The sequence below is a fragment of the Sapajus apella genome, unplaced genomic scaffold (assembly GCF_009761245.1).
Source record: "Sapajus apella isolate SASKATOON/1434 unplaced genomic scaffold, GSC_monkey_1.0 scaffold10, whole genome shotgun sequence".
Taxonomy (NCBI): domain Eukaryota; kingdom Metazoa; phylum Chordata; class Mammalia; order Primates; family Cebidae; genus Sapajus; species Sapajus apella.
The window spans coordinates 12,327,082-12,351,189 of record NW_022436950.1 but is presented as its reverse complement, the minus strand read 5'-3'; the positions used below and the strand labels follow the sequence as shown (position 1 = coordinate 12,351,189).

The window sequence follows — 24,108 nt, the reverse complement described above, 5'->3', positions numbered from 1 at the left end:
CCTTTCATCTTACAACCTTCCTAAGGTTTGCAACAAGTGTTGCCAAACATCAGCTCCATCACTCTCTCCTCCCCTTCTTCAAACACAGCAGAAACAAATCAAAACAAACACGGTGAAATACTGTATTTTTCTGGTGTTTTATTAAATTATATTTAGGAAGATAAGTGAACACTAGACGCTGTAATCAATGTATAGCATATAACCAATATAAGCATGTATACAAGTACAGACTTTCCACAGATAGTAAATGTTTCAAACGCATGGAATACATGAGAAATCATTATTTCATTCCACTGAGCTCGTGAATGTAAATTTTGTACTTTCGCAAGGTAAGTTATGGCCTGTTTTTGTTGCAGTACAGGTTATAGCAGATGAGCCATATTGGATTAAAGGTGATTTTTAAACAAATTTTAATGCCCACTATGGCCAAGGTATATATATTTTAAAGCATAAGATATATAAAAGAAATCTTCAGAGCATGGGGCTGGAGAATCTGTGAGTTTAGTTCTGCAAAGTCAATAGATCTCAATAGATTCAAATGTTGTGAAAATGGAAAAGTTCCTTACTAATTCTTAGTTCAAACTTATTATTTTATAGGTGGATAAGCAAGTCTCTGGAAGGCTGAGTGACTTGTTTGTGGCCAACTGCCATGGCAGAGCATGGACTTGAATTTGGGCTTCTGACTTCTAATCAGGTGTATTTCTATTAAATCACATGCCCAGGCTGGAGTGCAATGGCAAGATCTAGGCTCACTGCAACCTCCACTTCCCGGGTTCAAGCAATTCTCCTGCCTCAGCCTCCTGAGTAGCTGGGATTACAAGCCCCTGTCACCATGCTCAGCTAATTTTTGTATTTTTAGTAGAGACAGGGTTTCACCATGTTGGCCAGGCTGGCCTTGAACTCCTGACCTCAAATGATCCATCTACCTTGGCCTCCCAAAGTGCTGGGATTATAGGCATGAGCCACCGCGCCCTGGCCAACATGACTCAATATTCACTTGAACCAGAGGAGATGAAAGTACACAAAGTCTACAAATCCAAGCACAGGAAAGAGCATCTTCCCAGAGGCCGGGGCCCGCCTAGCAGCAGCATTGCTTCTGGCAGCAGCACTTTTGCTGGCAGCATCCCTTCTGCTGGCAACAGCCCTTCCCACAGCCACAGCCACATGAGCTGCAGGTGCGACGGCAGCAGCAGATCACGGGCGTGCTGCAGCAGCCCCCACAGCAGCCGCGGCAGCAGGGGCAGCAGCTGGAGCAGCAGCCCACCCGGTAACACCTGCAGGTGGTGCAGCTGCCACAGCCACCACCACAGCCACCACCACAGCCACCACCACAGCCACCACAGCCACCACCACAGCCACCACCACAGCCACCACAGCCACAGCAACCCATGGTGTCAGTAGAGAGGTCTCAGGTGAAGTGAAGAGGGAGGGACTCAGGAGAGGTGAAGGGAGTCTGATGCCTCCTTCTGCTGGGGACGCCTTTATATACCATCCTTGGCTTGGGCTTGACCCAAACACCTGGCTACTTCCCTGTTGTTGTTTATGTCAATTCCCTTGGGAGAATTTTATAGCACCTCTGCTTTACCTCCTTCTGAGGAACTTCTGACTTCATAAATAGCTGATTCTACTTCTGACTTTATTTTCTTTCAAGACATTTACAATAGACCTATAAGAATATGAAATATTTTGCTATTGTATTTATTTCCTGCACAACCAATGTAAGTCCAGCTCTGAAGCCCTGATGTGAATTGTAATCATTATTAGAGCTGTGATCTCTACCCTTTTCCATTTTTATGTAATGCCATTGCTTATCCTTTAAGAGATGGTGCAGTCTGGGCACAGTGGCTCACACCTGTAATCCCAGCACTTTGGGAAGCTGAGGCAGGCGTATCATGAAATCAAGACCATCTTGGCCAACATGGTAAAACCCCATCTCTACTAAAATTACAAAATTTAGCTAGGCATGGTGGCGCATGACCGTAGTCCCAGCTACTCGGGAGGCTGAGGCAGGAGAATCACTTGAACCTAGGAGGTGGAGGTTGCAGTGAGCCGAGATCACACCACTGCACTACAGCCTGGCACCAGAGCAAAAATCCGTCTCAAAAAAAAAAGAGAGAGATAGTACAAAGAAAATACCTTCTGAAACACCCAAACTGAACATTTTCAAAATCTCCCATTTGCCAGATTCAAGGAGAAGGGTCCGTGGGGCCTTTCCCATCCTTCTTTAGGCTTCTTGCTGTCCCTGATTAGTCCTCAGATTTTACAAAGAAGAGATAGAGTGAGAGTCAGCTTAAAAGTTGGCAAAACACTCTCAGAATTGAAGACTTTGGGTCACGGGGATGAGACCTGAAACCATGGGTGCACTGCAAGCCCTGTGAGAACTTCCATGCATAAACGAGTGTGCAGAGACGGGCCTGACCTTGTGGCTGTGCATCCCACAGCCATGTGAACCATAGTCTTTCCCTGCAGCATAGTGGCTTTCCACTGCGGCACATAAACAGCGTGGCAGGAGGACTCAGAAAAACCTATTCAGCATCATATTTTTGAATTAAACAGGTATTACTTTTGAAATATGACGGAGAGTAAAATACAGGTAAATCTAATTTGTAAGCCAGAGGTCCTCAAGGAGATTGCATTTGAGTAAAAGCATCAAGTAATTTCAAATAGGATCAAGTAAAACCAAGTAGGAGCAACAAGTAGTTTCGATGTCATGAACAAGCCCTATTTTAGAACTGTGGCCCAGGTGCCACAGCCCTCCTTCACAGAGTAGGTCTCCACCGGTGGTGATTCTTTAATAATCACAGGAGTGGCCAGGCGTGGTGGCTCATGCCTGGAATCCCAGCATTTTGGGAGGCCAAGGCAGGAGGCTTGCTTAAACTCAGGAGTTTGAGACCTGCCTGGTCAACGTAGTGAAACCCCATCTCTACTAAAAATACAAAAACATTAGCCAGGCGTCGTGGCGAGCACCTGTAGTCAAGCTACTCCAGAGGCTGAGGCAAGAGAATCACTTGAAACCGGGAGGTGGAGGCTGCAGTGAGCCGAGGCTGCACCACTGTACTCCAGCCTGGGGCGGCAGAGCGAGACTTTGTCTCAAAAAAATGAAATAATAATAATAATAAAATTCGCAGGAGTTTTCCATGCACCCAGTGTCAACCTCAGATCTAGGCAAGAGGTTCCCCCGTCCTGGGCCCTGCACTTTACAATCCCACATATCACAAGCATACAAAAAAATAAATCTATTTAAAAAACACAAGCCCTGACCCACCCCCACCACTTAGGACCCAGAGCTTGGCCCAGGAGCCTAAATATGTGCAGCTGTGACTAGTACAGCTCAGAGAAGTGCTTCTTCATGGCCCTTGCCCCCACGCCCTCAAAATAGGGGCTGCCAGCTTCTCTCTCCATGCGTAGAGGTTTGTGGGTTGATTCCTTCAAAGTGTGACAAGAGATTGTTGGAAAGTACCTAAGTGAGAGAAAAGATGGCTTAACTTGTCAAATCCTTCTTGTCAGCATGACTAAGCAATATTCTTGTGTAATAAAATGTTTCCAGTAAGTAGTGGCAAGAATCCAGTTTCTTGCTCATCATGTTCTGCTCCATTGTTGGAGGTACTGACATGCTCATGTGGTGTTTACAAAAATTGCATGCTGTCACTGAGCAATGTTTGCACTATGAAACAATTCGTATTTTTCTTAGATTTCTTTACAGGTAAGTCTAAATATAGCATGCATGAAATAGGCTGACTCTTTACACTGTCAATAAATGGACATGAAACACTACACTTGTGAATAATTTTACTTTCATAACACACTTTCTTAAATGCACTTACATGTTTAAAGAGTCAATAAATATTGCAGCTCCCTTTAAATAATTTTATTTAAAATTTGGATTTTCATTATTTATAATTTGAATTTTGTCTTTACATTTCAAGAATTTAAAAAAATTTTGAAGATTTTTTTTTAAAAGAAAGTTAACTTTTTTTTTTTTGAGATGGAGTCTCACTCTGTCTCCTAGGCTGGAGTGCAGTGGCGTGATCTCTGTTCACTGCAACCTCCGCCTCCCGGGTTCAAGCAATTCGCCTGCCTCAGCCTCCCAAGTAGCTGGGACTACAGGCGCACACCACCACACATGGCTAATTTTTTATTTTTAGTAGAGACAGGGTTTTACCTGTTGGCCAGGCTGGTCTCGAAGTCCTGACCTCAGGTGATCTGCCCACCTCAGCTTCCCAAAGTGCTGGGATTACAGGCATGAGCCATCCCGCCCAGCCAAAAGTTAACTCTTAAGCCTGCAAAAAATATTTTTAATTTTGTTACTTTTAACTTCCTTTGTTTTGTTCTCTTAATAAAAATATGTTCAGATTTTTTGAGGGGTAACCCCAGGCAATTTTATTACTTTATCCCTGAACCTCAAGTGGCTCATCTATAAGGTGAGGATAACAACAGTACCCATTTCATAATTATGAAGATTAAATACACTAATGCCAGGAAAGTACTTTAGTATGTGCCTACCACATGCTAAACACTCAACAAAAGACATTATCTGTGCACGCTGATGCTCAAACAGGGATGAAATATATTCAAATTTTATAGTTAGAATGTTGTTATATTTCCTTTTTAATCTTTTAAATCATTGTCAATAGAATGCAAATTATTTTTAAATTCTTTATAAATATTTAAGAATTTTTCTGAAATGAAGGTAAGAAAAATATTCTGAAGCAAATAAATGATTTATGAATTATGTATATTTCTATTTTCTTACTCATCCAAACATCCTGCCCCATTAGCAGAGCATCTAGCCATAATACAATAGTGATTAAATTCAGCTGTCTATGATATTTTGCCCAAAACCACAGATTTACACACTGTTTTTCTTTTTCGTTCTTTCTTTCTTTCTTTCTCTTTTTTTTTTTTTTTTTTTTTTTTTTTTTGAGACAGAGTCATATACTCTGTCACCCAGGCTGGAGTGCAGTGGTGTGATCTCTGCTCACTGCAACTTCTACCTCCCAGGTTCAAGCGATTCTCCTGCCTCAACCTCCTGAGTAGCTGGTATTACAGGAGCCCACCACCACACCCAGCTAACTTTTGAATTTTTAGTGGAAATGGGTTTTTACCATGTTGGCCTGGCTAGTCTCGAGCTCCTGACCTCAAGTGATCCACCCCCTCGGCCTCCCAAAGTGCTCGGATTGTTACAGGAAAGAGGTCCCGATCCAGACCCCAAGGGAAGGTTCTTGGATCTCCTGCAAGAAAAAAATCAGGACGAGTCTGCAATGCAACGTAAAAGCAAGTTCATTAAGAGAATAAAGCAGCGAAAGAACAGCTACTCCCTAGACAGAGTGGGACGTCATGGAACTAAAAGGAGGAACACGTCCACCCCAGGTACAATGCTTGTATGTATATTTGGGGAGATGTAGTCTGCTACAAGGGTTTGTGATAAAGGATTAATTTTCTTAATTACTAGATTTTGCAAGAATCAATATTATTATCTTTAGAGCAAAATTAAGATTGCCTTTGTTCTCCAGATATTGGGATATCTGGACACTCCCAAGTCTGGGTCTGTTGAGTAAATATTACTGATTTGTTCCCTCAACCATAAACATCTTAAGGCTCAGAATGCTTAACTTTCTGGAAACGCAGCCCAGCAAGCCCCAGCCTCATTTTCCTAACCCTCACTCAAAATGGAGTCGCTCTGGTTAGAGTGCCTCTGACAGGATTTCAGGTGTGAACCACCGCGCCCGGCCTACACATTGTTTTTCATTTGTTTATTATGAAGGTGTATTTGACAAGGCGGAAGGATAGAGTACATCTCATTTAAAAATCGGTTAACATGATCCATCAATTTTAAATATTTGAATATAGTGTCTGTAGGCTTCCCTTTGTACTCAAACCTCAGCCCTGCAAATGACAGGGCTAGGCCCACGTGCTAACAAAAAGGGAGGGCATCTGAGCCCAGGCATGCAAGACCAGGCAGCTCCGAGAGCAGCACATGCTCAGGACACACAAGGGCGTGGTGGACCTGGAGCACAGGGGGAGGGAGGAGTCCTGTGAGGGATGAGGCCAGTCAGGAAGGCGGCTCAAAAGCCGCTCTCAGATGTTTGTGTTTATCCCTGGGGGACTCGCATCACTGATGGCTTGGGCAGGGGAGAAAAAATCCCAGTAACTCAAGGAGCAGGGAAGCTGTTCTTCCTGCAGGTAAGTCAATTACAATGCTCAAAACCACACCCTTCAAGAGGGAAACCCCAAGATGCTATTTCCCTTCAGTCATTGGATAGGAGGTAGGGTCTGGGTAGGACCATTTCAGATCTAACTTTTGTGAGGAGTTGCCACTACCCTTAGAAAAAGGGAACCGACCAGGCGCAGTGTCTCACACCTGATTTCCCAGCACTTTGGGAGGCCAAAGACAGCAGATCACTTGAGGTCAGTTTGAGGCCAGGCTGGCCAACGTGGTGAAACCTGTCTCTACCAAAAATACAAAAATTAGCCGGGCGTGATGGCAGGTGCCTGTAATCCCAGCTATTTGGGAGACTGAGGTATGAGAATCGCTTGAGCCTGGGAGGCAGGGCTTGCAGTGAGTCGAGATTATGCCACCGCACTCCAGCCTGGGCTACAGAACAAGACTCTGTCTTGAAAAAAAAAAAAACTGGAGGGTGGGGAGGACTGATTGCCTTCCCCAAATCACCTGAGGCACAAGAATATTAAGATAAAAGAGGGCACGTTCTTTACAATGAAATATCTGGTCATTCCTTCTGTTGTTCATGGGATGCCACTGGGGAATATGATAGGATACCATTGGGGAAATGTTCTTGAATGTGAAATTGGAAGGGGGGTCATGATAGATTAGGAAAATGCATGCGAGTGCAAAGTAGCCCCCTCCAGGCATTTGGGTTGTGCCGGTCCCTGGCACTTCCTGGCTTACAAAAAACAAACAAGCAAACAAAACTTCTTCAGGTCCTCCGTCTCCATATGTGGTCATTCTTTTGATCTGATGTCACATTCCACATTTCATTGCCTTACTGAAAATAAACATTGTTTATTTTAATTTGTGGGATGCTGACTTCCATCTGAATTCCTCACATATCTTGCTATTTATTATTTCTCATCTTTCCAAAATGCTCAGCTCTGCTCATAGGCTCAACTTCAAGTAATAAAAAGGAAGTAGTGAAGAGCTTACTTTCTCTTCTTTTTTTCTTTTTTTTTTTTTTTTTTTTTTGAGACGGAGTCTTGCTCTATCACCCAGGGCTGGAGTGCAGTGGCATGATGTTGGCTCACTGCAATCCCCACCTCCCAGGTTCAAGCGATTCTCCTGCCTCAGCCTCCCGAGTGCCTGGGACTATAGGCACGCACCACCACACCCAGCTAGTTTTTGAATTTGTAGTAGAGACAGGGTTTCACCATGTTGGCCAGGGTGGTCTCAAACTCCTGAGCTCAAGTGATCTGCCTGCCTTGGCCTCCCAAAGTGCTGGGATTACAGACATGAGCCACCACTCCTGGCCTCTCTATCTTCTTTATCACACAGGAAAAAGGAATATGCTTCTAGAGGAAGGACACAAATTAGGATGACCGAGAAAGAAAAGTGAATATGGGGTTGTTTTGGAGTCCCATGCCCTCTTGGTGGCAGAGCAATATTAAAACTTCCTGGAAGATATCGGAGTAGCAATTCTAATAGTCATGTATGATGTATCTGCAATAAATAATCATGAGTGAAGTAGCAAATTGTCTTGCTTGTTTCTCAGAAGTCATTTTCCGTACAGCTTTTCATCCCGTGACCATCACTGTTTAGATGTGGATGTTTGACTGCAGTTCTGTGCATGCGGCAGTGCAGAACACTGTTTGCAGTGTTGTTTAGAGTTAGAAATGTTACAAGTCATTGAGGGGATTGGTTCAGGGATAACTTATTAATTCAATTCATTCAGCAAATATTTATTGAGAGTCTACTATGTGATAAGCACTTTTCTAAGCATGTGGGATATCCCAGTGAACAAACTTAACACAAAACCCTGCCCCTTGAAGCTTCCATGCTCATAGGAGGAAACAGAAAAGCGCCGATGAATATCAGCAAACTAAGGAAAATTGAAAGTATAAGGTGTTTTTTGTGATTTCAAGCAAAAGCATATCCATAATACATGCTATTATACAACTTTTTAAACAATGAGACAAAGGTATATAGTGCAAGAGATCTCAAATGCAAAGGAAAATGGAAAAAAAAAAAAGAAGTTGCAGAACCATATGAGCTCATTTGAATATGGCTGTGTGTGTGTATCTGAAATCACATACACCACACCATGCTTCTGCAAATCTCCCACTTACCATATACCCACCACCACAAACTGCGGCAGACATGCTGAATTTCTCACTTTGTCATGGTGGGTTTTTTCCAAGCTCTCCTTGGCACTCCAGGGGCTTTTACAGCTCTGTATTTCTGCAGATGTCTCTGCTACAGCTCTGTCCTTGCCCGCCCCAAGGCAGCTGCAGCATCTAGTTTGTGGCCTTTTTCCATTTCTTCTGGGAGCTGCCTTTATTCTGAGCCAGGTCTATACTTAAAGGGGCATTTGTCTATCTTATCCCGAATTCCTAAATGTTTTGTGGAGGAGAGGGAGGGTTTTTAAAAATATCTAGTCTACCATATTGCCAGGAATAAAAATGATTTCCGTAATTTTTAAAAAGCTATATAAAGTTAAAAGTAAATCAAAATGGAAAACAATTATATTTGTTCATTCCCTATCTGTTCTTGTAAGAGATGTATTGACACAAGGATGCCACATCATGGAAAGAGAATTGTGAAAGTGTTAGCATAGACCCTTAGGAAAACAGATGAAATCCTTCAGCGTGAGAATGATGTCAGTATAAATATTCCAGTGCCTTGCAAATAAATCTGAGTCGTTCTTTGTTTTAAAAATCAGCACATTGTTGTAATTATAACCTATGTTTTTCTCAACCATAAAACAAAATATTTTTTATTGATGATTTTGAGATTCATTTTTAAAGCTAGATTGTAATCAAACACTCCTAAATTATTTGCTCTGAAACTGTAGATCCTCTTTAGAGTCACTTCAAGTTTTTCATTTTGTAAAACCTGTACCAATGATCCTTGGATAATGAAGACCTCCAGTAGTCCTTCTTGAAGATAAAGATACTGAGACTCAAAGAGTTTGAATACTTTTCTCAAGGCTTCCCAAGTGGTGACTTAGAGTTGAGATTTTAGGCCAGGTCTTCATGGCCGCAGGGTGCAGGCTCTGTCCATCCCCTGCATGAAGCCAGAAAGGGCACCGCCTACACCTGTGGCATTGCGCCAGCCCACTTTCTATTTTGCTTGTTCCACTTTTTGTTTCTCAGCCCTCTTTTCTGTACCTTGGCCTCTTGCTCCATTGGGCCACAAAACCTGAGGTCCAGCTTTGAGTTTGCTTTGCAGACTTCCACTCTGCAGGCAGAAACCCTCTATCTCTTCCTTGGGCTCCACCTTTCACAACTCCAGATGAGAGATTATGTATCAGTAAGTTCTTACACTGCTGTAAAGAAATGCCTACCTTGCCTGGTTTTTAAAAAATAAGCCAGGCATGGTGGCTTATGTCTGTAATCCCAGCACTTTGGCAGGCCAAGGCAGGCAGATCGCCTGAGGTCAGGAGTTTGAGACCAGCCTGGCCAAAATGGCAAAACCCCATCTCTTCTAAAAATACAAAAATTAGCTGGGCATGGAGGCATGCACCTGTAATCCCAGCTACTTAGGAGGCTGAGGCAGGGTAATCACTTGAACCTGGAAGGCCAAGGTTGCAGTGAGCCAAGATCGTGCCACTGCACTCCAGCCTGGGTGACAAAGCGAGACACCATTACAAAATAAAATAAAATTAAATTAAAAAAAAATGGAAAAAACACAAATACCAACCTGGATAATTTATAAAGAAAAGCTGTTTAATTGGCTCACAGCTCTGTAGGCTGTACAGAAAGTATGATTCTGGCTTCTGGGGAGGCCTCAGGGAACTTACAATGATGGCAGAAGGCAAAGGGTAAGTGGGCTCATTTTAGATGGTCAGAGAAGAAGGAAGAGAGATTTTGAAACAGCCAGGTCTCCTGAGAACTCTATCACAAGAATAGCACTAATGGGATGGTACTAAACCATTCATGGGAAATTGACCCCATAATCCAATCATCTCCTACCAGGCCCCACCTCCAACATTAGGGATTACAATTCGACATGAAATCTGGGCAGGGACACAGACCCAAACCATATTAGACCAATACCCTGTGGGGCCTGATTAGAATGGGCCAGCCTCTCTCTGGGCCCAGAGCTGACAGATGAGGGGCCCTGGAGATCATGTTCCATATTCTGCTTCTGTGACGTCATTGTGATTATCTTGAGGCTGAAACCTGGACCTGGCCAGCTTAGTGCCTGAGTCAGTGGGAGGGGTGAGCTGTTATTGCCTGCTGTGGCTGCCTGGTTCCCTTTATCATTTCCTGCCTATGGATTCCATTGCCCACATTCCTGCCACAGATGTTCAGTAAATGATTATTTAATACTCTGTTACTGGAAATAAATGAATAACGTCATCATTGTTAACGCTGTTCATAGTGTACTCATGACAAAGTTATAAGGTTGATCATTTCCAAACTTTATGTTTTCTTCATATGAAGACGGCATATTATGTGTGTGCTTTGAGGCAACCAGACTTTCTGAATACACAGAGGGTAATTAACATATAGGATCAAGGTCAGTTTCTCATACAGTGAATATAGATATGAGACTTAATTATCCATAATCATGTGTATCCAAATGCTAGAGAAACTCAACAGTTGTCTATCTTATCCTTAAAGTCTCAAGAACTGAAGCTAAAGGATTGCTTAAAGCCAGGAGTTCAACAGCCTGAGCAACAGAGTGAGACCTTGTCTTTACAAAAACTTAAAAAATTAGCTGAGTGTAGGGATGTGCTTCTGAAGCCCCAGCTACTCAGGAAGGTGAGGTGAGAGGACTACTTGAGCCCAGGAATTCAAAGTTTCAGTGAGCCATGATTATACCACTGCCCTTCGGGCTGGGTGACAGGGTCTCAAGAAAAGGAATTAGTTAATCTCTTTCTGCAGTTAGAAAGTTTTTTCCCACATAACTAAGCTGAATGCTTCTATACGTTGAAGCTGGTCCTTCTTTATCCTCACATTTGATAGAAAACATCTAGTAAACATAAGAAATCAAATAGCCCTTCAAGTGTTGGCTGATAGCTATCAAATCACCTTTTAGCCATTTTCCCCCCAGAACATGTTATTGTAAGCTTTATTATTATTATGATTTTGAGATGAAGTCTTGCTCTGTCACCCAGTCTACGGTGCAGTGGTATGATCTCGGCTCACTGCAACCCCTACCTCCCAGGTTCAAGCGATTATCCTGCCTCAGCCTCTGGAGTAGCTGTGATTATAGTGTGTGCTTCCATGCCCAGCTAATTTTTTTATTTTTAGAAGAGATGGGGTTTCACCATGTTGCCTAGGCTGGTCTCAAGCTCCTGACTTCAGGTGATCCGCCCGCTTCAGTCTCCCAAAGTGCTGGCCTATAAATAGCCACCACGCCCGGCCTATAAATATCTTTTAATTGCACCTCTTTGGAACATTGTACGGAATGTCAGCTAATCATTGACTTTGGGGAGTTTCCAAGGTGCTAGCCATAGATTTTGCTCTGAGCCTGGGGTTCAGCTCTTTCTACGGAAAGAGGGGCACGGGCTGGAGCCCAGCCCACATTCCCTCTTCATCCTGGCCCGTTCCTCATCATCCCACTTCTCTTTCTCTCACTTCTTGTTGGGTGCTCCACTTTGCACCCCAATCTTCTGTGGTGGATCCTTGCAGGTGGGGCAGTTGGATATAGTGAATCCACCATTCCGGATTATGCCTTGATCTTGCCAGATGCTACAGACATTTCTCTTGTCAACTATGTTTGTGTTCCTTGGAAGAAAAATTCTCCATGGCCTAAAGTGTAATGAGTTGACTTACCCAGTAATAGATCTTTCATATAGACAGGTGGATCCTTTACAGAGTCCTGAGTATATAAAACACTCTATTATTATTATTATTATTGTAGACGGAGTCTTGCTCTGTCACCCAGGCTGGAGTGCAGGGGCGTGATCTCAGCTCATTGCAACCTCTGCCTCCTAGGTTCAAGGAAATGATTCTTCTTTTTGTTGTTGTTGCTGTTTTTAAATTAGAGATGATACATGATAATTTATTTAAACCTGAAGAGATCCTGATTCATCTTCTCAAATATCTATATTTTGTTGATTATTCCATGGAGAGTTTACTCTCTGGTTTTATATTTTCTCTAAAGGAGTAGGTGGATCTTAGGTTGATTTGATGTTCCTTCCCAGGGCAGGAATAAAGGCAGGCCTGTTTCCCAAGTGACTTTTTTTATCTTTCTAGAAAAATGCTGATGACAATAACTTTCTGTGTGTGTGTTATCCCTCCTCATCCTCCCGCCCCAACCCCTCATTCCTCCCCTCCACTCCACCCCGCCCCGACTAGCCCAGTGAGTGTTGTTCTCTTCCCTCTGCCCAAGTGTTCTCATTGTTCATCACCCACTTATGAGTGAAAACATGGGGTGTTTGGTTTTCTGTTCTTGTGTCAGTTTGCTGAGAATGATAGTTTCTAGATTCATCATGTCTCTATAAAGGACACAAACTTGTCATTTTTTATGACTGCATAGTATTCCATGGTGTATATGTGCCACATTTTCTTTGTCCAGTCTATCGTTGATGGGCATTTGGGTTGGCTCCAGGTCTTTGCTATCATAAACAGCACTGCAGCGAACATACATGTGCATGTGTCTTTATAATAGACCAATTTGGGTATATACTCAGTAATGGGATTGCTGGGTCAAATGGAATTTCTAAGGAAATGATTCTTCTGCCTCAGCTTCCTGAGTAGCTGGGATTATAGGCACATGCCACCACACCCAGCTAATTTGTGTATTTTCACAATGACACTCCTTAAGATGTTGAGCAGCCAAAACTTCCTTCAATTGTAATAGGCAGAGGGGTGGTGATGCTGGATCTAGATGTGGCAGTGGAGGTGGAAATGTAACCACCCATGGGGTTCACCTTGCCTGCTGCCTAGACAGAGCTGATTCATCAAGACAGGTGAATTGAAATAGATAAAGGGTAATTCACGCAGAGCTGGCTGACTAGGGGACCAGAGTTTTATTATTACGCAAATCAGTCTCCCTGAGTATTTGGGAAGCAGAATTTTTAAGGATAACTTGGTGAGTGGGAGGAAGCCAGTGAGCCAGGAGTGCTGATTGGTTGGGGTTAAAATCACAGGGAGTCGAAGCTGTCTTGTTGCGCTGAGTCAGTTCCTAGGTGGGGAGCCAATAGCAGCTGAGCCAATTTATTGATCTGGATGATGCCAGCTGATCCATCAAGTGCAGGGTCTGCAAAATATCTCAAGCTCTGATCCTAGGAGCAGTTTAGGAAGGGCCAGAATCTTGTAGCCTCTAGCTGCGTGACTCCTAAACCATAATTTCTAATCTTGTGGCTAATGTGAGTCCTACAAAGGCAATCTAGTCCCCGGACAAGAAGGAGGTCTGCTTTGGGAAAGGACTGTTACCATCTTGTTAAAGCTATAAATTATAAACTAAATTTCTCCCAAAGTTAGTTCAACCTATGCCCAAGAATGAACAAGGACAGCTTGGAGGTTAGAAGCAAGACGGAGTTGGTTAAGTTAGATCTCTTTCACTGTCTCTGTCATAATTTTGCAAAGGTGGTTTCAGAAAGAAGTCACGGATTTGACATATATTTAGAAAGGACTTAATGATTGATTGGATAAGGAAGGCGAGGTGGGTTGTTTGGGTTAAAGCAAGGTTGTGACTTAGGTTCAGTCAGGTCGGCCAGGCACGGTGGCCCATGCCTGTAATCCCAGCACTTTGGGAGGCTGAAGCAGGTGAATCACTTAAGGTCAGGAGTCCAAGACCAGGCTGGCCAACATGGTGAAACACCGTCTCTACTAAAATTACAAAATTAGCCGCTTGTGGTGGTGGACGCCTGTAATTCCAGCTACTTAGGAGGCTGAGGCAGGAGAATCACTTGAACCCAGGAGGTGGAGGTTGCAGTGAGCTGAGACTGTGCCATTGCACTCCAGCCTGGGTGTCAAGAGCGAAACTCCGTCTCTAGATAAATAAATAATATTTTTAAAAAAGAAGGTTCAGTCAGGTTGAATTGGAAGTACCTGTTAGTCATCTACATGGAGATGTCAAATCGGCTGTTGGAAGGTTGGCCCTGGGACCCAGAAAAGGGACAAGGAGGAGGAGCCTCCACTGGAGCCACAAGAGGTGAGCCAGAGTAGTGGGAGGAAAACCAGGAGGGGGTGGAGGACAGGTCAGATTGGACTGGATTTAGTTTTGATGTTGGGATAGGATCCAGACTAGAGTGGAGGCGAGAGACGTCCAGTTATATTTAGACTTCTCTCTCCACCCAGGAAGAACGCACTTTCACGCCCCAGGCAAAGGGAAGCGTCTTCGGAATCACTTGGAAATGCCAATCACACTGATCTCATTGGATGCTCCACGGTGTAGGAACTAGCCTGGAGACAACTGAGTGAATTATTTGTTTTTAATCGAATCTCTTTTATAATCCAAAGCCAAGAAACGAAGAGAGCCCTGACCTTTACCCTCAATTTATTATAATGGGAAATCAGAAAAAAAGTATGGAAATAATTTAGGTCAGAGCAAATCATATTCCTCCTGTGCTAATGTTAGACAAACATGGACCCTGCTGTAGTCAAAGAAAGACCTTAGAAGCAAAGGTCAGATTCCTTCCCTGCTGCTGGACCAAGTGTTCTTTGGTAAGTGATATTAGAATAAGAAAAGAAAAGAGGGCCGGGTACAGGGGCTCACGCCTGTAATCCCAACAGTTTGGGAGGCTGGGGTGGGAAGATCCCTTGAATCTAGGAGTGTGAGACCAGCCTGGGAAGACCACTAGGCCCTGTCCAAAAAAAGAAAAAAAAAAATTAGAAAAAAGGAAATAAAAAGAGTCCTCTTTTAGCAGAGATGACAGAGTCAAACATAAAAAGCATGTTTGGAGGGATGCCGGAAATGTCACGCTGCACAAATGTCCCCCTTACCTGCTGATCACTAACATGGTCCGGAGGTTTGCCAGTGGAGCATTGCTTTTTTGAGGTAAGGGATTATGCCCCATTAAAAACAGGGTACACCTCTAAGAACAGGGGGTGGAGAAGCACACAAAAGTCTTTAGGGAGAGAGCTTTACCACTAACGCCCTGGGGATCTTAAGGGGAGGTAGGGAAGTACAGGTTTTACTTACTTCTTGAGGAATGGCCAAAAATGGGGTTTTAAAGCCATACTCTGAGGATTGGGACTCTTTAGGCAGTAAGATATTGGGTCAGGGCTGCTTGGTAAAGATGTTCAGATTGTGCACTCTACAGATGCACGTTTATCACAGCCAGGGCCTCCTGCAGAGGCCCTGATGGCAATGTTCTGAAGGTAAGGTACACCTGCATGAGAGATAGAGGCATAACATTTACATAGTATAAGGCCTTTTAAGCTGACTGATGGCACCATGGATGCCATGGTAACCTCTGTGACCTGCACAGACACTCCAGATGAGTTCCAGGAACTAGGAAGCCTGAAGCAACTGGAAGACCATGAAAAGGGGAAGAATGATCAACCCCTGCAACACCTAATTAACTTGAGACATTCTTCTGTTGTTCCTTATTCCTGCCTCAGTTGATAAGGCAATTGGACTTTGTAACCTATCTTCGTCAACCTCTGACTCCAGACCCTACAACCCCCTCCCAGCTTGCAAAAGGTGCCATAAACCATAACTTCTGTAACTGTCCACTGCCTACCCCAAACCTATAAAACCAGCTTCTATCCCACCGCCCTCCGCTGACTCTCTTTTCAGACTCAGGGTGAATAAACAGCCATGTTGCTCACACAAAGCCTGTTTGGGGGGGCTCTCTTCATTCAGAGTGCACGTTTAATATGTAGATGAAGGGTGTCCCTTCCTACTGGGCAGAGTATGTCTTTATCTATACTACCTAACTCTGAGCAATACATGACTAAGTGTTCAAAGGACGATTTTTATAGTGTCAATATGGAAGTGTCTTTTGTTCTGGTCTCTTTACTTTAAAAACCAGTATAATAGGCTTGGCATGGTGGCTCACACCTGTAATCCCAGCACTTTGGGAAGCCGAGGTGGGCAGATCGCCTGAGGTCGGGAGTTTGAGACCAGTCTGACCATCATGGAGAAACCCCATCTCTACTAAAGGTACAAAAAAAATTAGCCAGGTGTTGTGGTGCATGCCTGTAATCCCAGCTACTCGGGAGGCTGGGACAGGAGAATCACTTGAACCCAGGAGGCGGAGGTTGCGGTGAGCCAAGATTTTGCCATTGCACTCCAGCCTGGGCAACAAGAGCAAAACTCCGTCTCAAACAAACAAACAAACAAAAAAACCCAAAATACAGTATAATAGAGGCTTGGGTCACCAGTCTCATCCAGGCCACACTTAGGTCAGTGATTGTGGGAGCTTTAGATTCAGGTGATTGGTGGACTGTGCTAAAACGCCCCTTGCACCTGCTTACAGGGATGGAGCAGCGAGGACTGATGGGGGCAGAGATCCAAAGTTCTTCTCTCTCCGTGAGAAGGTGTAGGAGCAAGCTGAGCAGTCTGAAGTCATAATTAAGAATAGAAAACCCTGCAGATGGGCATATTGACACACATGGCTTGTGTGGGTGTGGGTGTGTGGATAGGTAACATCAAAGAGGATATGAAAGGCTACTCAAAAGTCAGTAGATCGAATATGAAAATGCTAGGAGGACATGGTCATATATCTACTGTTTGGTCCAACTTTCAGTTTACGGAAAATGTCCCCTTCTTTTAGAAGGTAAACATTTTCTGCCTGTGAGCTCTTGAATATGAATTTTATTGCACCGTATACATTTTTTAACTTTCAGAGCTCTGGGTTGGGTAGTTATTAGTACCATCTTCACAAATTCTGGACTCTTCCAAATGTTCTTGACCAATTCTGGGAAAATTGGTGCGTTTGTTCTCCCTCTGCCTTGTACTGAGGTCTGTAGGCTTAAGGGCTGTTACAAGGTTTCATTTTGCTGTGTGTTAGCAGCTGCTAGAAACGACCTTGCCAAATGTGTCATAGACACAAGAGGGCGATGTGTGCTCAAACGTCAACCTGGCCATGGAAAAGAAATTCATCCTTCAGGAATTTTTGGCTGAATTCCCAGACCTAAAAAAGATTAACAAAGTATGTTTGGGAGGGGCAAAATTCACTCCGAAACCTAATCAAAGAGGCAGGATGTGATGTCAGAGTGTGGAGACAACCTGCCAGGAGCTTGGAGGGGATTCTTACCCTTGGGTTCAGAGCTGGGCATCACTCCAGGCTAATGATCATTATAATCAAGACTTACCCTCTGTCTGGATATTAAGAAAAGATAGACTTCAAGACTGCAGGGAATCAGTGGCTGTCTTGGTCCCTGATGACAAAAACTTTATTTTGAGAAGGACTCTCATTTATGGGAGGAAAACTGGCTGTGTACTTGTTACATGCTGGGCATGAGTCTCACAGGGGCTAAGAATTCAGCCCTGAGTAAGACAGCTGAGGCCACTGCCCTCTGGAGGCATCAGTGACTCTTGGCACGTACTTCCATCTGTTTGTTTCTTTTCTCCCTGAGCCAGTCCAAACCAGCAGTGTCTACATCATCTATTCTTATTCTGAAAGGGAATGCAAGTCACACATTCATGGCCGTGGGCCATGTTTTTTTAGAGATACCATCTGGTTCCAGTTTTTCTGACTGTTTGTGGAGAGTGGTGATTGCAGCAATCTTCTACCAAATGTAAGGGGGTGATGAAAGTGTTTAGCATTTGCCATAGAGACGTCTCTAACTTGGCCTGATCTCAGTGCACTGCTTTTTGGGTTTACTCAACAAATTGAATGATGCTCGGCCCCTCTTCCATGGAATTTTTCCTAATCTCTCTAGCCGGGGTTACGCTATGACTCCTCTAGGTCTCTGTACATCATAGCACCTTTGTGGGAGAACACTGCTACCTCAGATCTCTGCTGTTGGCACCATGTTTCCTTTCGTTGCCAGCTTTTTAGGATTCTAAAGCCTACTTGGCCATTAGCATTTTTTTTTTTTTTTTTTGAGACAGGGTCTCACTGTATTGCCCAGGCTGGAGAGCAGTGGTGCAGTCACAGCTCACTGCAGCCTCAACCTCTTGGGCTCAAGTGATCCTCCCACCCAAGTCCCCCAAGTAGCTGGGACTACGGATGCTCACAACCATGCCCAACCAATTTTTGTATTTTTTGTAGCAACAGGGTTTCATTATGTTGCCCAGGCCGGTCTCAAATTCCTGAGCTCAGGACCTCCTCCCACCTCAGCCTCCCAAAGTGCTGGGATTACAGGCATGAGCCACTGTGCCTGGACTAGCTATTTTTAAAATTAGAGTTTGAGAAAGGAGGAATAGAAAGGCTGCATCTGCTTAGTAAATGACTCCCTGCCACCAACACACATACCCAGTAGAAGGCAACACCCATGAAAGTTCTTCTATCCTGTTGTGAATGATGGATTCCCAAACTCCACAGGACCCCGCATTCTTCAGCATCTGCTCTTCCCCTTTGAATCAGGGAAATGTCTGCAAAAAAGTCTGCAAAAGTCTGGGGTGTATCATAGGCATCTTGGGGCTCACCTTCTAGAGAAGGTCAGAGGGTACAGCAAAAAAAAAGCTTTCTGACTGTGACCTAATCCATAGACCCCGGCACACTTCATCAGTCAGGCGGGAACATGCCCCGTCCTCGGGCTGTCTTTCGCTGTGGTAACAGGCTGCGCTGTCGCTAATCCTCTCCTGTAATTCCCATTGCCCTGCTCGATCTTGCAATTCTCTGGCCCAGTGGCCTTTACAGCGGGTCATTCCTGGGACATGGGGAACCAATGTGCTGTAAAAAATGCAACCTGACAGCAATATGTTCTCACCAAAAGTGGAACTCTTGGATTTTGCGTGCGTCAACTCAGAAGAAACGAAAAAAAGACTCCACCAGTGTTGGATGAGCATGAAACTTGGATGCAGTGACCAAAAGGTGCTTTGATTAGGCGAATCCGTTGACAGTAAGAAGGAAGAGACTTTCAATGTGCTTTGTACTTCGCTTTGTCTCACTTTGGGTGAACAGTCCCAGTTCTGTCAGGAGTACATCTCTTCGTCTGGCAGCGCCGTGTCTCTTGCCAGGATGCTTCTCTCCATACATCAGGCAGAATTTTGAGACGTTGTCTTTCCTGTTAGGGAAAGTTTAATTCATCATTTTCCTCAGGTCTTGAAATAATTTTTGCAGGAAAAAAAATGGTGGTGGTGGGTTGGGGGTTGGGGGTTACGACAAAAACATTTACAGATTTTTCTTCACATACAGTTTAAAAATTACTTATTTTTGCCAGGCGGTGTGGCTCATGCCTGTAATCCCAGCACTTTGGGAGGCTTGGCAAAGGGACAGATCATTAGAGGTCAGGAGTTCAAGACCAGCCTGGCCAACATGGTGAAACTCCGTCTCCAATAAAAATACAAAAATTAGCTGGTGTGATGGTGGTGTACTCCTGTAATCCCAGCTACTCAGGAGGCTGACGCAGGAGAATTGCTTGAACTCGGGAGGCAAAGGTTGCAGTGAGCCAAGATCACGCCACTGCATTCCAGCCTGGGTGACAGAACGAGACTCCATCTTAAACAAAGAAATAAAAAGCTACTTTTGAGTAGGTAATACAACACATAAACATAGTACAAAAGTCAAAAGTTTCATACAAATGGAAAAAAAACTCCATACTCTCTTCCCCTTCATTCCCCAAGCACCCAGTTCCTCTCAACAGAGGTAGCCCTGGGTAGTAGGGGTTTACATCCTTCTAAAGATTGTCTCTGTATAAATTAGCAGAGATAGTCTTCATACATATTTTAAGAGCATCTTTTAAAATTTCTAAATCTAGGTAAGTTCTGAAAAGCAACGTATTAAATATACATTAAAATGTATTAAATGTGGTCGGGTGCAGTGGCTCACACTTATAATCCCAGCACGTTGGGAGGCTGAAGCAGGCAGATCACTTGAGGTCAGGAGTTCAAGACTAGCCTTGCCAACATGGCAAAACCCGGTCTCTGCCAAAAATACAAAATATTAGCCGGGCAATGAGCTGGACATGATGGCAGTTGCCTCTAATCCCAGGTACTTGGGAGGCTGAGGCAGAAGAATCTCTTGAACCTGGGAGGTGGAGGTTGTAGTGAGCCGAGGTCTCACCACTGCACTCCAGCCTGGGTCTCAAAAAAGAAAGAAAGAAAGAATGAATGAAAGAAAGAAAGAAGGAAGGAAAGAAAGAAAGAAAATATACATTTTTGCCTGAGGTCAGGAGTTCGAGATCAGCCTGGACAACATGGTGAAACGACATCTCTACTAAAAATCTACAATTAGCCGGGCATGGTGGTGCATGCCTATAATTTTAGCTACTTGGGAGGCCAAGGCAGGAGAATCGCTTGAACCCAGGAGGTGGAGGTTGCAGTGAGCCGAGGATGCACCACTGTACTCCAGCTTGGGTGGCAGAGCGACATCTGCCAAAAAAAAAAGAATAGGTCTTGCGTTATTAGGAGAAAAGTTAGTTGAGAATCCCACCCCAAGAGGGGACATTTGGCCATTGGGAGTACATTGGGTGGTCTAGGGAATTGGCTGGGTCTCAGACACACTTGTTATGCTCCTGAAACTTAGAGTTGAACAGAACAACAGCAGCTGGTACAACGACTTGAAAGGTTCTTTGTTGAGTTTTAATAACCGGATGCGTAAATATCTGTGTTTGATGCTCTTAGGCATCTGATAGAAGTGTCTAATGTCCTTCCTAGGGGATTGGCCTCCGAATAGATGCACACCGGTGTTGACACTCTTCCCAGGCTAGTGAGTGCCAGCGATTCTTGTATGTGTGCCCTCTGCCTGTGTTGGAGCTGCTAAACTGTAAGAATTTGTATGTTGGTAAAATGCTTCTAAAAACACCCAGCTCCATAAATATTTTTAAATTTAAATTTAATTTTGTTTTAGAGGTGGAGTCTTGCTATATTGCCCAGGCTGGTCTCAAATTCCTGGGCTCAAACCATCCTCCCACCTTGGCCTCCAGAGTAGCTGGCACTACAGGCACAGGCCACCATACCTTGCTTTGCTCTCTAAATTTTTTTTGTTTTGGAGATGGACTCTGACTTTGTCACCCAAGCTGGAGTGCAGTGGCGTAATCTTGGCTGACTGCAACCTCTGCTTCCCAGGTTCAAACGCTTCTCCTGTCTCAGGCTCCCAAGTGGTTAGGATTACAGGCATGTGCGATCATGCCCAGCTAATTTTTGTATTTTTAGTAGAGTCAAGGTTTTACCATGTTGGGCAGGCTGGTCTTGAACTCCTGACCTCAGATGATCTGCCCGCCATGGCCTCCCAAAGTGCTGGGATTACAGGTGTGAGCCACTGTGCCTGGCCAGCTCTCTAAATGTTAATGTAGTAATACTCTTACTAATTTCTCTGCTGCTTTTCTCCATGCAATCATTTCTGACAGAATGCTTTGTTTATAGGTTGACAATTCTTGGTACCCCCTAGTCAGCCAAATGTATCTCTCACTGTAACAGAGACCCACCTTGTGGCTGCAAGCTGTGCAGCTGAAGAGGGATTCTGGAGAAAGAAGGGCGTCCTTTTGTTTGGGTCCATTATTACTACACAATGAGCCTGAGTTCTTGGAGGAAGACATGTCTGTTTCCTCCTCATTCCCTCCCATTGACTACATAGGAAAGAGTGTATGGAGCTTACTTCAGAAAAATTATTAAGTCCCAAAGATGTGACATGTTTTGAATTTTATTCAACTCCAACCTTCCAGGGCAACGACTCACCACAGCCACTCCTGCTTTTTCAGGAGAAGCCGTAAGTGTGGGAAGACAGGCAGCTAAATGTAGGGCACAGACAAATTAACCATACTGTCTCCTTAGATCCCGAGGCCTGCGTCACCCTCGAGGTTTCCTGGTGTCATCTTAAGGTGCTAGTTATTCCATTCTGGCTGCCTTTTGATTTATTTGGTTTTCTGTCCACAGGCAAGCAGAGGTGAAACCAACCTGCCAACTCTTACCTCAAACCCACTGAGAGAGACCTGGGGATTTCCTAGGGTTTTATTTTTACCTATTGCTCCCCAAGCAGAAGTTCCATTACACGGAAGCATTTCTTTTTTTCATTTTTTTTTTTTTTTGAGATGGAGTCTTGCTCTGTCACCCAGGCTGGAGTGCAATGGCACGATCTCTGTTCACCGCAACCTTTGCCTTTGGGGTTCTCAGGTTCAAGCGATTCTCCTGCCTCAGCCTCCTGAGTAGCTGGGACTACAGGAGCACACCACCATGCCCAGCTAATTTTTGTATTTTTAGTAGAGTAGGGTTTCACCCTCTTGGCCAGGATGCTCTCGATCTCTTGACCTCTGGTGATCCACCCACCTCGGCCTCCCAAAGTGCTGGGATTACAGGCATGAGCCACCGTGCCCAGCCACACAGAAGCATTTCTTTTTTTTCTTTTCCTTTTTTTTTTTGAGACAGAGGCTTGCTCTGTCACCCAGGCTGGAGTGCAGTGGCACCATTTTGGCTCACTGCAACTTTTGCCTCCTGGGTTCAAGCAAGTCTCATGTCTCATCCTCCTGAGTAGCTGGGATTACAGGTACGCACCACCACACCCAGTTAATTTTGGTAGAGACAGGGTTTCACCATGGTGGCCAGGCTGGTCTCGAACTCCTGGCTTCAACTGATCAGCTCACCTCAGCCTCCCAAAGTGCTGGGATTACAGGCCTGAGCCACTGTTCCTAGCCACTCAGAAGCATTTCTCAGTGCCTAATGTCATTTGCATATCAACCATTATGGAATAAAGAAACCTTGCTTTGGACTTCCCAGGTGGGATGACATATGCCTATAAAGGCCAGACCTCCCCAAATCCCACCTCTTATTTCTGCTGGCACTGCTCCCACCCAAACAAAAATGAGTTGGAGTGAGGCATTCTCCCTAACAACCACATGAAGCAGGATTTCTCCCTGCAGAGGAGCAAAGGAATAGAGGAATGAACATCTTTGGCTCCTACTCCTATTAACCTTATGGGACGCATCTCTGATCCACACAGCTAAAACACCACTGCTTCTACCCCATTCATCATCCGTCTCTATGCTTTAATCTGGCTTTATCTTTCCTGTCTTTTCCCCACCAACACTTACCTCCTCCTGCCCTAGAATGTGAGCCCACTGAGAACAGGAGCTGCCTGATTCATTTACTGCTATATCCTTAGTGCCTGAAACAGTACCTAGCCCATTTCTGAGTGAACAAAAAATATCTATGAAACAAATAGGGGGTCTGGCACGGTGGCTCATGCCTGTAATCCCAGCACTTTGGGAGGCTTAGGTGGGCAGATCACAAGGTCAGGATTTCAAGACCAGCCTGGCCAATATGATGAAACCCCGTCTTTACTAAAAATACAAAAAAAATTTACTGGGCATGGTGGCACGTGCCTGTAGTCCCAGCTACTCGGGAGGCAGAGGCAGGAGAATTGCTTGAACCCAAGAGGCAGAGGTTGCATGCAGTGAGCCGAAATTGTGCTACTGCACTCCAGCCTGGGCGACAGAATGAGACTCCGTCTCAAAAAAAAAATAATAGGGCACCTCTACTACTGCCATTGACAGGCACTGTGTCAAACCCTGTACATACACTATACATGTGACACAGGAAGGTGTTAGTGGCATCATTCTACAGATGAAGAACCCAGGGAGTAACAAAAGAGGTCACATAACTTCTTCAAGGTCACGCACTTAGTGAATAGTTGAGCAGGTACTGCCTCTAAAGGGTCTGTCCTCTTAAACTCAATCCCTTTTGTCAAATGCAAGAACTAAAGAAATGTAGAGTGTGTTTCACTCTTAAAACCACTTCAGTTTTCTACATAGGTAGAATTTAGGAAAACAGAAGAGATGGCAAACAACATATATATATATATGTATCTTCTATATATAGATGGCAAATATATATATATATATTTGCCATCTTTATATATATTTATTCTCAGTTTCTCTCTCTCTCTCTCTCTCTCTCTCTCCATATATATATATATATATATATATATG

The 24,108-nt window shown here is 44.2% G+C and overlaps 1 long non-coding RNA gene across 1 annotated transcript in view; it reads right to left on the bottom strand.

The window, feature by feature from the left end:
* Positions 1–16,876: 16,876 nt before the first annotated feature.
* LOC116551706 overlaps positions 16,877–24,108 on the bottom strand; it is a 10,407-nt gene continuing 3,175 nt past the window's right edge. Inside the window, exons 2-3 of the long non-coding RNA XR_004269048.1 lie at positions 18,671–19,251; positions 16,877–17,210 (exon numbers count right to left, since the gene is read on the bottom strand). This is a non-coding gene — a long non-coding RNA (uncharacterized LOC116551706). The remainder of the gene's footprint in view (positions 17,211–18,670; positions 19,252–24,108) is intronic.